The following is a 16,120-nucleotide window of genomic DNA, read 5'->3' on the forward strand; positions in this document are numbered from 1 at the left end:
CCACCTATTATAATGTGCTCTATTATACTTCCCCCACGATGGGGTAAAATGCAAGGAACCCCTGCAGAGTCCTCAAGGAACCCTGGGGTTCCAGGGAACCCTGGTTGAGAAAGCCTGCATTACACTATCCAGCCACTGTGCAGATTAGTGCTTGGATGCAGGTTGTGTGTAATTGAATTGGTTAGGTACTGCACCTGCTAGTAGGATGACTATGCATTGAACTATAAGTCACTGCCACTGCTTATCTCTAGTGTGAACAGGCACTTTAGGGGTCTATAGTCATGATTCAATAGTTTGTTTTCCAAACCTGAGAAAATATACCTGGTATCGACTCTCCCAAAATCCTGTTGATGTAGAATTCCTTGTGTGTGCATATGTATGGATCTAGAATTCTTTACTACATGCTACTATATGTCCCTTAAGGGCCCTTTTCCATTGCGAATTCTGTTAGCAAATGTACTGCGGTTTTGTGATTTAAAGAGGAACTCCAGTGAAAATAATGTAATAAGTGCATCATTTTTACAATAATTATGTATACATGGTTTAGTCAGCACTTGCTTATTGTAAAATCTTTCCTCTCCCTGATTTACATTCTGACATTTATCACATGGTGACATTTTTTATTGCTGGCAGGTGATGTCTGTTGAAGAAGCTGCTGCTTGCTTTATTGGCAGTTGGAAACTGCTGTAAACAGCTGTTGTTTCCCACAATGCAATGAGGTTCACAGACAGGAAACTGCCAGGACCATGGTCCTGACATCACACTGTGGGAGGGGTTTTGCCACAATATTAGCCATACATATTCCCTTTCCCATGATAAATATCAAACGGACCATCAGGGGTATCAGCTACTGATTGGGATGAAGCTCAATTCTTGGTTACGGTTCCTTTTTAAGATGCCAGTGCTGTATGCCTACACAGTAGTATGTTTTGTAGCAAGGCTTTCTGAGCTTTGTTAGCTGGAGAAGTTGGACCTTTTAAAGCGGACCCAACCCAAACATTTTTTTAATTCAAAATATTTAGTTGCAGCACTCTGACACATACAAAGATAAATAAACACTCCAAGCCTATGAGCATTTCAGTGCATGCTTTTCACCCTTCTCTTTTTATAACTAGGGTTATACAGGTGGCAGCCATTACTTCTGAGCTTAGTAGGAGGTTTTAGATCATGGATGTGTTTGTCATCAGCTGCCCTCCCTCACAGGGGCGTCATCTATGTGAAATCTCACACAAGCTGAGATCACCTCCCCTGTGACATCAGTAGTAGCCTGTGTTTTGTTTTTGTTTTTTTTATCTCCTCCACCAGTCTGCTGGATTCTGTCCCGGCAATATGAAAGGAAGGGAGGGGTTCCTCCAATAACTGTAAAATATTTTATATTTGTCATCATGCAGCTGAAAAAAGGCTGCTATTTATCATAATAATTTAGAAAATAGATTGTACTTCTGAAATCTTGTATTTTTAATTTGGGTCCACTTTAACCCTCCTGGCGGTTTGCTAAAAAATCGCCAGGGGGCAGCAAATTTTTTTTTTTTAATTTTTTTTTTTTCATGTAGCGAGACAAAGTCTCGCTACATGATAGCCGCTGCTCAGCGGCATCCCCCCAGCCCCTCCGATCGCCGCCGGCGATCGGCGATCAGGAGATCCCGTTCAAAGAACGGGATCTCCTGGAGGGCTTCCCCCGTCGCCATGGCGACAGGGCGGGATGACGTCACCGACGTCGTGACGTCAAAGGGGATTCCTATCCACCCCATAGAGCTGCCTGGCACTGATTGGCCAGGCAAAGCACGGGGTCTGGGGGGGGGGGGGGGGGCGGCTGCGGCGTGGCGGATCGGCGGGTAGCGGCGGCGATCGGGCACTGCACGCAGCTAGCAAAGTGCTAGCTGCGTGCAGCAAAAAAAAATTATGCAAATCGGCCCAGCGGGGCCTGAGCGGTGCCTTCCGGCGGCATAGCCCGAGCTCAGCTCGGGCTTACCGCCAGGAAGGTTAAGGACGGGATTTGGTTTTCTTCATTGCATTTACACGAGATGAGTGAGCCTATACAGTATATATATGGTTTGCAGTGTTGTATTTTGCGTATTGTATTGTCATGTGTTTTACCCTTGAATGTGGGTTAAAGCCTCACTGGTTGTTGCAGCGTCCCGATTACTCACCCATACACACAAAATCGTCCCTTTTGGTGTACGTTCAGAATTTAAACCCGGGAGCTATGTTCTGAACGGGGAGGGTAAATGGCTTTTTATTGTATCCTTTTCAATTTAGAACACATGGGCAATTTAAATCCTTGGCAAAAACTTTTTTCTTGCCACAATCCTGCCGTTCATTCATTGCAATCATGGCCCTTTATAAAATAATTCTTTGTCTCTGTTTTTAGTAAATAAAGTAGTTTGCGGCGTTTGCTTTAGTTTCGTTTTTTTCAACAAAACTCTGAGAAGAGCCCATAGAGGCCCTGGAAAGTAACTTTGCATGTTTAGCGTTTTATCGCCCTACGTAGGTTAGACCTCAGATAAACCACATCTTCAATTTTCCATTTCCACCGAAGACTTCTGTCTTTCTTGTTTCCTTACCTTGTGGCCTATTGTGTTTTAGTTATTTGTATAACGTTTTAGAAAAGCAGACGTTTGCCTTCGGAAAACAGAAGGTATTTGTGATCATTCAGGTTATAGGGAGTCTGAGGTGTCCCATAATGCATCACTGCTAAATATGAAATTCATCTTTGTTGTCCCTGATAGCTAGCCACACCTCCAGAATCGCTGGAATGCAGTGATATGTCAGCTTGTTAAAGAGAGTCTGAAACGAGATTAAAAATCTCTTTTAAGCTTACATTTGCTAAAACGCTGCTATCCCGCGGCAAAATGAGGGGTCTTTACCACCCAAATCCCCCCTGCTACCTCAGGGGAGCTCTTCCTGTATAGGCAGAGCTAAGCCCTGTAGCTCTGCCTCTCAGCGCGTCTATCAGCGCTGATCGCCGCCTCTCCCCGCCCCTCTGTCTTGCTTCACAGAGAGGGGAGGGGGAGATCCGCCGCTGTTACACAGGGCATGGAGGCAGAGCTGCGGCTCATAGCTCTGCCTCCAGGAGCAGCAAAATCATGAGTGCATGGCATGGATTACAGTGGCACTATGGGGAAGACTTGAAACACCCAGAGTTACAGATTGCCCAGCAAGCTCATGATGAACCAGAACCCCTAGGAGTGTATAATGGGCTAAAAAAGACCAAAAAGCCTCCTTACTGAGATGATATGAAAACAGAAAGGATTTGCGATTATTCAGGTTGCAGTGAGCATATGTCTCCTCCCACAATGCTTTACTGCTAAATATGCAAATCATTTTTGTTTTCCCTGATAGATGCACACCTCCAGAACCGCTGGAATGCAGTGATGTGTCGGCTTGTTAATTGTACAGAGCCATAATAATCCAACATGCATACAGACTGTTTCAGACTGGTGATCTTCATCAGTGCACGGCATGGATTACTGAATAATCGCAAATACCTTCTGTTTTAAAAAGGCAAACCTCTAATTTTCACATTGTCTCACTATGGAGGCTTTTTGGTCTTTTAGCCGCTTACACACTCTTAGGCGTTCTGGTTCACCATGAGCTTGCTGGGCAATCTATAACTTTTTGGCAAATGCAGTAAATTATCATTTCAGTAAATAGGAACACCCTAGAGATTTGGCACGATCTCCGCTTCTCCGCTTGTCACGTGGCTAGGTATTAACTTGTCTGACATGTCTTCAGTTTATAATCCGGCCAGGTTAATGTGACACTGTATTTGCGCTACTGTCGGTGGGCCTTTTGAACGGCCTGTGGACGTCGTGTTCACTATCGGCAGAGCCGTGTCTGACACGTTTCGCTGGATCACGAGCAAACAGCCATTGTTCCCCCCCCCCCCTTTACAGACATAGAAACAGCAGGATTTAAACAGCTGGCTGCGTAGATAAGAAACCCCAAATGGCTGGAATGTGGCCGCTAAAGCTTCTGTTTGAATCTCGTGAGGTATAAGCAACGGGAACAAGTGCTTTTTATTTATTGGAAAAAGCTTGGAAAAAGCAGGGCTGTGGAGTCGGTACAAAAATCTTCTGACTCCGACTCCTCGGTTTATGAAACCATGACTCCAACTCCGACTCCGGGTACCCAAAATGGCTCAGACTCCTCGACTCCGACTCCTTAGTCTAATACTTAACAGGGCTGTGGATTTTGTACAAAAATCAGACTCCCGACTCAGACTCCTCAGTTTACGAAACCACAACTCCGACTCCAGGTGCCCAAAATTGCTCCAACTCCACAGCCCTGGGAAAAAGTAATGTGCTGGTTAGGGGGAGTTCCCAATTTTAGCATCTATCAGGATAAAAATATTCCACTTGTTCCACCGTAATGTATGCATAAAGATAGGAACATGAGAACAGCTAAAAGCAACGCAAATACAGTTTTTCCAAGCATGGGGGGGCAACTCAAAGGTAGCATAAACGGCCTGTTGCATTAGATAAATGAAAGCATGTGCAAGGCAATAAGAAACACGTGCAAGTGGCCATTAACATTACAAAGAACTGGCTAGCTAGGATTCCTTAATCCCCAAAATTACAATTGTAATTTACACGTGCTACAAAATTCCTTCCCCATCCCCCCCCCCGTTGCAACAGAACATATATAAGTTGATAACTACTTGTTCTTACATAACAGATGTATTTGACTGTCCACATTCAGGGCAATGGAGTTGGAGTTGGTGACGAGGAGTTTGAGTAATTTTGGGTACCTGGAGTCGGAGTCAGTGGTTTCATAAACTGAGGCGTTGGAGTCGGATGATTTTTGTACCGACTCCACAGCTCTGTCCACATTTTGATTTCAGTACATTTTATATAGTAAATAAAGAGAATTCTGTTTCAGGCATTTGCCATCTGGATTATTTCTGACTGAAGCCAATCCAGATGTAATTTCCTCCCTTACTTCCCCCACCACCCCCCACCCCGGAACTGCGCTGACAAAGCTAGCTTGCTTTGCAAACACTGAACTACCCTCAGCCAATCAGTGAGGAGCAGGAATGTGGGAGGGGTTATGACATATTTCCTTCTCATTGCAATGGAACAAATACAGCCAATCTGACTGAGATAAGATATATTACAGTAGAAACATTTCTGATTAGATTGGAGAGCTTGCAATGCAGGCTAAGGTTGCAGGCTGCATATTAAACACAGAGAAGTGGGTAAATGGAATTCGATTTTGTGGCTGGTGATCCCTTTAAGTCTTTAAGTAACAGATCTTTGCCAGAAACATATCACATGTATGCTTGTTCAGGGTCTGCAGCTAAAGGTGTTAGAAGCGGAGGCTCGGCGGGATTGGAAGGCAACTGGTATTGTTTAAAATAAATATGGCAGCTTCTATATCCCAGTTTAGGTGTCCTTTAATCCCCTGGCATTGAGGAATTATATAGTTTGTATTTTAGTGGTAATGAAAGTGTTCGTATTTAAAGGGAACCTGAAAGGATGACACATACATACCTGGGGCTTCCTCCAGCCCCATACGCACGCATCGCTCCCACGCCGCCGTCCTCCGCTGCCTGGATCCGCCGCCACCGGGTCCCCTCATTGCCGCGAGTCGGCCGGCGGATGCGGCCAATTGTCCGCATCACAGGGTGCTCTCCCCATACAGATACGCATGTGGCTGCCTACTGCGCAGCCGCATGCGTACGGGTATGGAGGGAGCCCCTGTGATGCGGACAATTGGCCGCGTCCGCCGGAAGGGACGGGCCCGGTACCGGCGGATCCAGGAAGCTGAGGACGGCGGCGTGGGAGCGATTCAGGCTTATGGGGCTGGAAGAAGCCCCAGGTATGTATGAAATCTTTCCCTCCCCCCCCCCCCGTTCCTCTGTGATGATCCGCTCAGCTGGCTGCACAGGCAGACAGCTGTTTGTCCATTCCTCTAGTCTGTGGGCTGCAGGTCTCTGGAACAGAGACCTGTCTTTCCATTGCAAGTTTCTGTTCTGTTCTCTTGCTGGGGAATTTGCATACATTCGTTATGCAAATCCCCTACCTGCCTTCTTTGATGACTGGCACTATAAGAGCTTTATGTTTCCCAGAATGCTTCGCTGGTCATTTCCCTTCCATGCTCAGTTCCTGATGGACACTGCTGGAGTGTCAGCCATTGCTATCTAGTATAGTTAATTCCTGGGGGTTGCTTTAGGCTCCCCTTCTAGCCCAGTCAGGTTGTATTATCTGTATTGCCTGTTCTGTCTTGTCTTGCCTGTTTGCCATTGTCCTGTCCCTATGGTGGTTGACAGGAAATGGTTCTGATCTATGTTCTTGGAGTATAGCTGGTGCAGCGGTTGTTACCAGCTATCTCTTCTGTTCTGTCTTCTGGGATCGCGCTAGTTACTTTGTGCTAGCGCTGGGGATCCTTCTGTTCTGTCTCCTGGGATCGCGCTAGCTACTTTGTGCGAGCGCTGGGGATCCTTCTGTTCTGTCTTGTCGGTCGCGATTGTGCTGTCACCAGCGGCGGTTGATAGCGAATCGTTCTGTCTTGCTGAGATCGCACTAGCCGCTAGCGTTAGCGGCTGTGGATCTTTCTGATCTGTGTTCCTGCTTGGATCACACTTGCTCTGGCGGAAGAGCGGTGGATCCTTCCTGCCTAGTTCTTGTTTTTCGTGTGTCTGTCTTGTCCGCTGCGCTTGCTACAGGCTCGGTGAGGTAACCGTTAAGCAAGCGCTCGCGTCCCCTGTTTCATGTTTGTCTGTTTATGGTTAGTTAGGCGTGCTTGTCTCTATTGTGCTTATCACGTGGAGATCGCGCATAACCGCGTGCACTGTTGCGAATGAGTGCGGTGTTCGCGGTTAGCTAGCGTTATTTTCCATATCTCCTTATTGTATTTGCTGTGCCTTTGCTACCCTCGTATTCTATTCTGTTCTGCCTTGTGTCACGTCTCGCGATCGCACCTCTCGCGATCCTATTTCGTATCTGCTGTTGTGTGTGCGCGGTCGCAGAGTGGCGACTGGATTAGCGCACACACATACAACCTATCCCTTTTGCTCAATCTCATTCGCAATCGCCTCTCTTGCGATTGCGTTCTGCGCTTCGTACAATTCCTGTCTGGCACTTGTGGAGGTACAGAGGATTGGTTCCTCTGCACTCCCCAGCGCCATCTGCCGACAGGAATTTCCCTCTACAGGTGTGTAGCACCTTTTGCTGGGTTCCTGCAAATTATACGCTTGTGGAGGATCTCCGCCGTGTCAGTGCACGCGTTGTGCGCTGATCACGGGGAAAGTTCCACAATCGTGACATCCTCTCTGGTTCCCTTTAAGGTTTTCAGAGAGTTTCGTATGGTGTTTAAAGTGTTGCAGTTCTGAACATAAATAAGTGGTCCACAAGCACTTAGTTATTATGAATGTGAACTACCCAAGTAGATAATGCAAAGAAAAATAACACCAGGAGTTCATTCTGGAGTAGTAAGAGGGTTAGGATAGCAAAATGATATAAAGATACTCCAGTCTGGGTTGCCAGTCCAGCAAATACTCTGCAAATGTTAGGAAGGACCATCCCCACTTAGGGTTCAAACGGTTGCAGCTTCGGAAAAATTATTAGTGCAAGCCATTCATTTTAACAATATAACCCTTAACCGGGTAATTGACTGAGAAAACTGGGAAGCACCCAAAAATAGTAACGCAAAAATAAAGCCATCTTCTTTTAGGAAATGTCAGCCTACCTTGAGAAGACGACTTAAGAGCTATTTTTGGGGAAAAAGCTTTTTCAGTAGTAATACAACACATTTTGCGGCCTGTAGCCGATTCATCAGGTTAAGAGTACAACAAAAGTTTGCTTTCTTAAAACAGAAAGAATTTGCGATAATTCAGGTTGGAGTGAGCTTGAGATGTCTCCCAGAGCATCACTGCTGAATATATGCAAATTAACCATTGTCACCCTTAGAGTACCTCTACCAGTAAGAATGAAGCCTAAGAACTTGGTCACTCTGATGAAGCGTCTATAGGCTGCAAAATGCATTCTTAGTGCAGAAATCGTTAAACATAACTCATGAGTCATCTCTGTCAAAGTACAATAAGGGAAAGAGGCGCCCTGATTTGAATAAAAGCTTTAAAAACCAGTTTAAAAACGAAAAAGAAAAGTGAGGTATTTTACCTCAATGACGAAATCTCTGTAAACTTACAAAAGATTTTTATTTGAGGCAAACACGTTTCGCGGGTCTGTAGCATGTAGCATAGGGAGCCTCATGATTTCTGTCATTTGGCACTGTATTGGCCTGAGGAAGCGGGCTCAGACCCGCGAAACGCGTTGCCTGTGCTCAAATAAAATCTTTTGTAAGTTTACAGAGATTTCGTCATTTAGGTAAGATACCTCATTTTTTCTTTTTCGTTTTTAAACTGGTTTTAAAAGCTTTTATTCAAATCAGGGCTCCTCTTTCCGTTATTGTGCATAGTTATACCCCCGTACATGTTTGTCCGAGGGGTGGTGACAGAACACCCGTTGTTTTACCACGGTTAATGTTTTGACCATCCTTTTTCGTCTAAGAGAGCGACCGCAACCAGGTCCGTCCAGGACCAACCCCGAGTGGAGTCGGGTTTATGGTCTCCACCTGGTTCCTGTGGTCGGTTGCCCCTCGCAACCCTCCTTTGTGAGTAGCCCTTTCAATCAATTGATTTCTCCACACACCTATTATTGACATACTGCACTATCGGGCTCCCTTTTTTGTCTCCTGTTTTTTTTCCATAGGGTCCCAAGACACCCCCACCACAATCTCTGTCAAAGTAGGCTGACTAAATGACTGTATTATAATTCATTTATATTTATGATTTTTAGACACCTCCCAGTTTTCCAAGAACTACCTATGCACTGTCCAACTGTGGTATTATGTACACTAATGTATGGGCAATTGTGACAAACATTCTGCAGTTGACTTTTGAAAAACATTTTCTCTTGCATTGTTTTCAACCTTTGTTACATGAGCTGTTTGTTGTAGATGAAGACCATACAGGGATTATTCATTATGTGGCTTTTTTTTTTCTTCTCAGCCTCAACTGAGTGCTCCATTACAAAGGAAATATTTAACTTTACATTGAACACTTGTAATATGAAACACCGGCGTGTCATAATTTCCTTCTTTACTTTCTTGAGAATTTCCTTGTTGATGTTAATCATGATTGCGGCACGTGAACGCTGGCAAGTGACCTTTTCCCCACATGTCAAGATTGAGCATACGAAAAGCTTTATTTGGAGAATCGCAAAGCACAAACTAAGACTAGAACATTCTTAAATGAAGAGTTTACATTGGTATGGTACCGAACTCAACGTATTCCATTTAGTACTTCTCTGAAGGAGTGATCTGCCTGTGTGCATAACATGCAAGACTCAGCATCAAGTGGGCTAAGTCTACAGCAAGGGTGTCAAACTCGAATACTAAGGGAGCCAATATTGAGCTCTGGGACTAAGTTGTGGCCAACCTCAATGCACCTAAGAGTTCTCCCGAGAAACTCTGATTGTGTATTTATGTGTTTTGCTTCATTGGGCTTGATTCACTAAGCTGCGCTGCTAAAGCAGGCAGCCTATTGGGCCAATCAAAGTGTGGGTATCACGTCCTTCAAATCCACAGGACCCGATGGGGGTGCGGGTGGGCTTATAGGAGTGGCCAGCATTTAACAGGAAACGTGAGTAAGTTAGCCGTGCACGCTACTACTCGGCTCTCCTGCTCATAGCGTGCGCTAGATATTTAAGTCGCGCTGCTCAAACTAAGCTGTGCAGCTTTAGCAGCGCAGTTTAGTGAATGAAGCCCTAGGTCTGTAAATTTATTGTCCAGTGCTGCGTAGTAAGTTGGTGCTTTATAAATGAGCTAATAAGTCAGAGCTGTGGAGTACAAAAAAATCATCAGACTCCTTAGTTTATGAAATCTCAGACTCCAGGTACCCAGAATTTCTCAGGCTCCTTTGTCTAATTTTTAAAGCAGTAGGATCAGCCATACTATGCCAGGGGAAAAAAAAAAAACACCTATATAAGTAGATAAATACTTGCTCTACTTACATAACACATGTATTGTGCTGTCCACGTTTTGATTTCAGTGAATTTTCTATAGTAAATGAAGATAATTCTGTTCCGGGTGGGAACCAAGTCTTTTGCCCACAGTTTAGGCTAAATCCTGATGTCATTTCTGCCCTTTACTTTTTTTCTTTACTCCTCCAATCGCTGAATTACCTCAGTCTTGCTTGTAAACACAAGTGAGCAGGGGATCATGTTTCAGCTATGCAGCTAGGCAGGGAAATAAATGGTAGAGGAGGAATATATTATAGATAAAAGAACCCCCAGCATGCAACTGTTTGGCACTGACTACTAAAGGGCCAGTGCTCCTTAAGTATTTGGAAACTCCAAACCATAACAGCAGAAAAAGTTTTGAATGCAGGATTAGTATCTTTATCACTTAATACACTCAGACCAGTTGCTGTTGAAATTTGATTTTTATGGTGACAATCCTGCTTTAACAGGGCTGTGGAGTTGGTACAAAAATCATCCGTCTCCTCAGTTTAATGAAACCACTGACTCAGACTCTGACTCCACGTACGCAGAATTGGACTCCGGCTCCACAGCCCCTATAATAAAGAGGAGGGGCCTATTGGGTTCCTCCTCTTAGAACAATACATTAATAAAAATGTGAAGTTTGAGGACTATAAAAAAAACCTAAATTTATTAACTTTTGTACTCTATGGCCTGACCGTCTTGTCGATCAGTTGAACACAAGTAGTTTGAATCACACCTGCACTATGCATGAAGCCAGTGGAAGTGTATCGCTCAACCTGCATGCTTCTCCCAGAAGGGAATCTCGCAATGTCTCCGAGGCTGAGAAGCAGCACAGCAGTTGGGAAAATGGCTATTGTTATTAAAAGAAATTCAGAAATACCGCCTACTCTTTCTCCGACTGTACGGTGAAATATTTTTACCTGCCAGGATTACCTTTAAATAAACAATGCATGGAAGATTGTCAGGAAACATTCCACAAATGTGCGGAAACCACAGAGCCCTAAAGTCATACCACGCGTTTATCATGATGCCATATAAGGTGGAAAAATGCTTCCCCGTTATGTACAATGCGGAACTGTAGTAATTGGGTCTATGTATCTGCTTTACTCATTTCTTTAGGACATGACAGATGATGCCAATCTAATTCATACCATAGGCCTCAATTCATTCAGATCATGCTGGAGATAAGGCAAGAGAAAACTTACCTCCACACAGTGAGAGAGTTATCTGATCTCTCCATTCCTTAAAGTGAACCTCCGGACTAAAAATCGACTCAGCAGTTTCACAGCATCAGAACTTTGTGTCTCTTATACAAGCCTCATTTTTAGCTGCACAGAAGAAAACTGCCCGGGCTCTTTTCCCCTGATGCTGTGCAAAGCATGATGGGATTTCTGATGATGATGTTCTCGTTCTGCTGTTTTGGTGCAATTTTTTTTTTTTACATTTTGAATTTGACATTTGAAGCCTAGCGTGTGCAGCTGGGAGGGGTAATCAGGACACAGGTCAGTTGGAACTGTGTCTCCTGCTCCTTGTCACCTCTGTAGCTGCGTTAGCTCCCCTGTAGCTGCGTCGGCTCCCCTGTAGCTGCGTCGGCTCCCCTGTAGCTGCGTCGGCTCCCCTGTAGCTGCGTCGGCTCCCCTGTAGCTGCGTCGGCTCCTCTGTAGCTGCGTCGGCTCCTCTGTAGCTGCGTCGGCTCCTCTGTAGCTGCGTCGGCTCCTCTGTAGCTGCGTCGGCTCCTCTGTAGCTGCGTCGACTCCTCTGTAGCTGCGTCGGCTCCTCTGTAGCTGCGTCGGCTCCTCTGTAGCTGCGTCGGCTCCTCTGTAGCTGCGTCGGCTCCTCTGTAGCTGCGTCGGCTCCTCTGTAGCTGCGTCGGCTCCTCTGTAGCTGCGTCGGCTCCTCTGTAGCTGCGTCGGCTCCTCTGTAGCTGCGTCGGCTCCTCTGTAGCTGCGTCGGCTCCTCTGTAGCTGCGTCGGCTCCTCTGTAGCTGCGTCGGCTCCTCTGTTGCTGCGTCGGCTCCTCTGTAGCTGCGTCGGCTCCTCTGTAGCTGCGTCGGCTCCTCTGTAGCTGCGTCGGCTCCTCTGTAGCTGCGTCGGCTCCTCTGTTGCTGCGTCGGCTCCTCTGTAGCTGCGTCGGCTCCTCTGTAGCTGCGTCGGCTCCTCTGTAGCTGCGTCGGCTCCTCTGTTGCTGCGTCGGCTCCTCTGTTGCTGCGTCGGCTCCTCTGTTGCTGCGTCGGCTCCTCTGTAGCTGCGTCGGCTCCTCTGTAGCTGCGTCGGCTCCTCTGTAGCTGCGTCGGCTCCGCTGTAGGTGCGTTAGCTCCGCTTTAGTAATTTTCAGAATTCTGGAGTTATTTTAAGGATTGAACAGTTTAGAGATAATGGCCTCAATTCACTAAGCTTATCTCCTGTCTTTAGTAACTCTTCTAGAGTTGCTACCATGGTGATAAGGCATGTAGTATTCAGGAAACATTTTACCTCAGGCAAACCTAAAGTTAACTCTTCTGTCTTTAACCTCCCCGGCGTTCTATTGAGATCGCCAGGGAGGCTGCGGGAGGGTTTTTTTTTAATTAAAAAAAAACTATTTCATGCAGCCAACTGAAAGTTGGCTGCATGAAAGCCCACTAGAGGGCGCTCCGGAGGCGTTCTTCCGATCGCCTCCGGCGCCCAGAATACACAAGGAAGGCCGCAATGAGCGGCCTTCCTTGTTTTGCTTAGATCGTCGCCATAGCGACGAGCGGAGTGACGTCATGGACGTCAGCCGACGTCCTGACGTCAGCCGCCTCCGATCCAGCCCTTAGCGCTGGCCGGAACTTTTTGTTCCGGCTGCGCAGGGCTCAGGCGGCTAGGGGGGCCCTCTTTCGCCGCTGCTCGCGGCGAATCGCCGCAGAGCGGCGGCGATCAGGCAGCACACGCGGCTGGCAAAGTGCCGGCTGCGTGTGCTGCACTTTATTTGAAGAAAATCGGCCCAGCAGGGCCTGAGCGGCAGCCTCCGGCGGTGATGGACGAGCTGAGCTCGTCCATACCGCTCAGGAGGTTAAGTTAACTCTTTAATCCTTAAAATAACTCCAGAGTTGAAGACAGGCTGTTCATTAACTGCGTGTGAAAAGAACTACAGAGGAGGTAAATTAACTACAGAAGAGGTAACGTAAGGAATGAAGAGAGAAGATAACTCTTTTGCTGTGTGGAGGTAAGTTTTCTCTTGCCTTATCTCCAGCATGATCTTAGTGAATTAAGGCCATTACCTTAAAGACAAAAGAGTTAACTTTAGGTTTGCCTGAGGTAAAATGTTTCCTGAATACTACATGCCTTATCACCATGGTGATAGCTATAGAAATGTTATTAAAGACAGGAGATGAGCTTAATGAATTGAAGCCATAGTCTATTGACCTACCATACGCTGCTTCATTTAACTCAAAGCTCTGTGCTCTTCACAGATGAAGGCAGGTTCACACTGAGCATGTGACAGAGTCTGGAGAATGTTTTGCTGCCTGCAATATACTCCAGCATGACCGGTTTAGCAGTGGGTCAGTAATGGTGTGGGGTAGCATTTCTTTGGGGAGCCAAATAGCCCCCCATGTGCTCGCCCGGAGGTAGCCTGACAGCCATTAGGTACCGACGTGAGATCCTCAGACCCCTTGTGATACCATATGCTGGTGCGGTTGGCCCTGCCTTGCTCTTAAAGCAAGACAATGCTAGACATCATGTGGTTGGAATGAGTCAGCAGTACCTGTAAAATGAAGGCATTGATGCTGTGGACTGCCCCGCCTGTTCCCCAGACCTGAGTCCAATTGAGCACATCTGGGACATCATGTCTTGCACCATCCATCAACGCCACCTTGCACCACAGACTGTCCAGGAGTTGGTGGATACTTTGGTCCATGTCTGGGAGGATACCCTCCGCCACCTCATCAGGATCATGCCCAGGCATTGTAGGGAGGTCATACAGGCACGTGGAGGCCACACACACACTACTAAGCCTCATTTTAACTTATTTTAAGGACATTACATCAGAATTAGATAGTTTGTTTTTTTCCACTTTAATTTTGAGTGCGACTCCAAATCCTTCATGGGTTTATAAAATTGATTTACATTGATAACTTTTGGGTGATTTTTGTTGGCACATTCAACTATGTAAAGAACTAAATATGTAATATTTCATTCATTCAGATCTAGGATGTCTTATTTTTGTATTTACTTTATTATTTTTTTGAGCACTGTATTTATATAGCACTGACCTCTTCTACAGCACTTTACAGAGTACATAGTCATGTCACTGACTGTCCTCAAAGGGAGGAGCTCGGACCCTAATCCTACTATAATCATACTCTAATGTCCTACTATATTATTATTATTATTATGTATTTATACAACACTGACATTTTCTTGACAGCACATTTCTGGAGTTTGGTTCATGGTTGCTTTAAGGTTGTAAAATAGGTTATGAAAATCTTAACTTTTTCATTTTTTTTTTTAATTATTTTTTTTTTGCAAGAAGTATTAACCACTTCAGGATTCTGCGTACGCTTAAGTACGCCCCTGAATCCTGAAGTGGATTGTTCCATGTCAGTTCACGGAGGGTGTCTCCGCGAAAACACCCTGCGAGCCGCCGATCGCGGCTCGCAGGGTAAATGTAAACACACGGGGAAGATCTTCCCCGGTGTTTACATATATACGGCGCTGCTGCGCAGCAGCGCCGTTGAGGAGATCGGCGATCCTTGGCCTCTGATTGGCCGGGGATCGCCGGCATCTGATAGGCTAAAGCCTATCCCATCAGACGCAGGACGGAAATCCGTCCTGCGCCGCCCACAGGGGGAGGGAGGGAAGGGGAAGGAGGCCAGGAAGTGCTGCGGAGGGGGGCTTTGAAGAGCCCCCCCCCCCGCAAGCGCAAGCAGCCGGCGGCGAACAGACCCCCCCAGCAGGACATCCCCCTAGTGGGGAAAAAAGGGGGGAAGTCGGATCGGCCTGGCTGCTATCTGATCTGTGCTGCGGGCTGAAGAGCCCACGCAGCACAGATCAGCAAAAAAAACGCGTGGTACAGAAGTGGTTAAAGTGAACCAGAGACGAAGCACCCTCATGTATTTTACCATATATATCCGTGGGAACATTAGAGAAAACACCTACCCTGCTCTTTCATTCTGCACTGCACAGCCTGCTTCTTATCAGCCCTGATAAAATCCCCAACTGAGCATACAGTCTGGCTTTGCTCAGGAATCATTATAGCTGAGTCTGTCTTCTCTGATGTCTTTTGAAGCCCAAGCCTGCCCCCTTCTGGCTCTGCCATAATGACTCAGCTATAATGATTCCTGAGCAAAGCCAGACTGAATGCTCAGTCGGGGATTTTATCAGAGCTGATAAGAAGCAGACTGAGCAGTAAAGAATGAAATGGAGACCAGGATATATATATATATATATATATATATATATATATATATATATATATATATATATATATATATATATATATATATATATATATATATATATATATATATATATATATATATATATATATTTATGAGAGAGAACCAGAGATGGATGAAGCACCCTCTTGTATTTTACCTTATAAATCAGTGGGAACATGACGGTAAATGCCTAATCTGCTCTTTGTTTCCATTCAGTTTGGCTTTGTTACGGAAAGATTATAGCTGAGTCTGTCTTCTCTGGTGTCTTTTCTACCCCAAGCCTGCCCCCTTGTGGCTCTGCTATAATGACTCAGCTATAATTATTCCCTGCAAAGCCAGACTGAATGCTCAGTCCGGGATTCTTATCACAGCTGATAACAGACACTTTTAGCAGTGAGGGTGAAGCAGAGAGAAGGGTAAGTGTTTTCTCTAATGTTCCCACTAATATATATGGTAAAACACACAAGGGTGCTTCGTCTCTGGTTCCCTTTAAAAGCAAATGACACAACAGTCCCAGGTTTTATTTGTTGTCAAACTGACATTTGATGCGCTGTGAATCAGGATAGTCCACCCTGGGTTTGTTAAATGACGTAATTGGGATTAAATTGATAAGTCTGGTAATCTTCCCTAACCACGATCCCATGGAACCCCTCTTGAGATTGCTCTGTGAGTCAGTGTGCCAGCCCTGGTTTGTTCTCCGATGAGTGATGGCATTATA

At 45.8% G+C, this 16,120-nt stretch overlaps 1 protein-coding gene across 2 annotated transcripts in view; it reads left to right on the forward strand.

Moving 5' to 3' along the window:
* Positions 1-16,120, forward strand: part of INPP5A (inositol polyphosphate-5-phosphatase A) — a 614,694-nt gene that overhangs the window by 187,073 nt on the left and 411,501 nt on the right. The window lies entirely within an intron of this gene.

Source organism: Hyperolius riggenbachi, chromosome 10, assembly GCF_040937935.1.
Source record: "Hyperolius riggenbachi isolate aHypRig1 chromosome 10, aHypRig1.pri, whole genome shotgun sequence".
Taxonomy (NCBI): Eukaryota; Metazoa; Chordata; class Amphibia; order Anura; family Hyperoliidae; genus Hyperolius; species Hyperolius riggenbachi.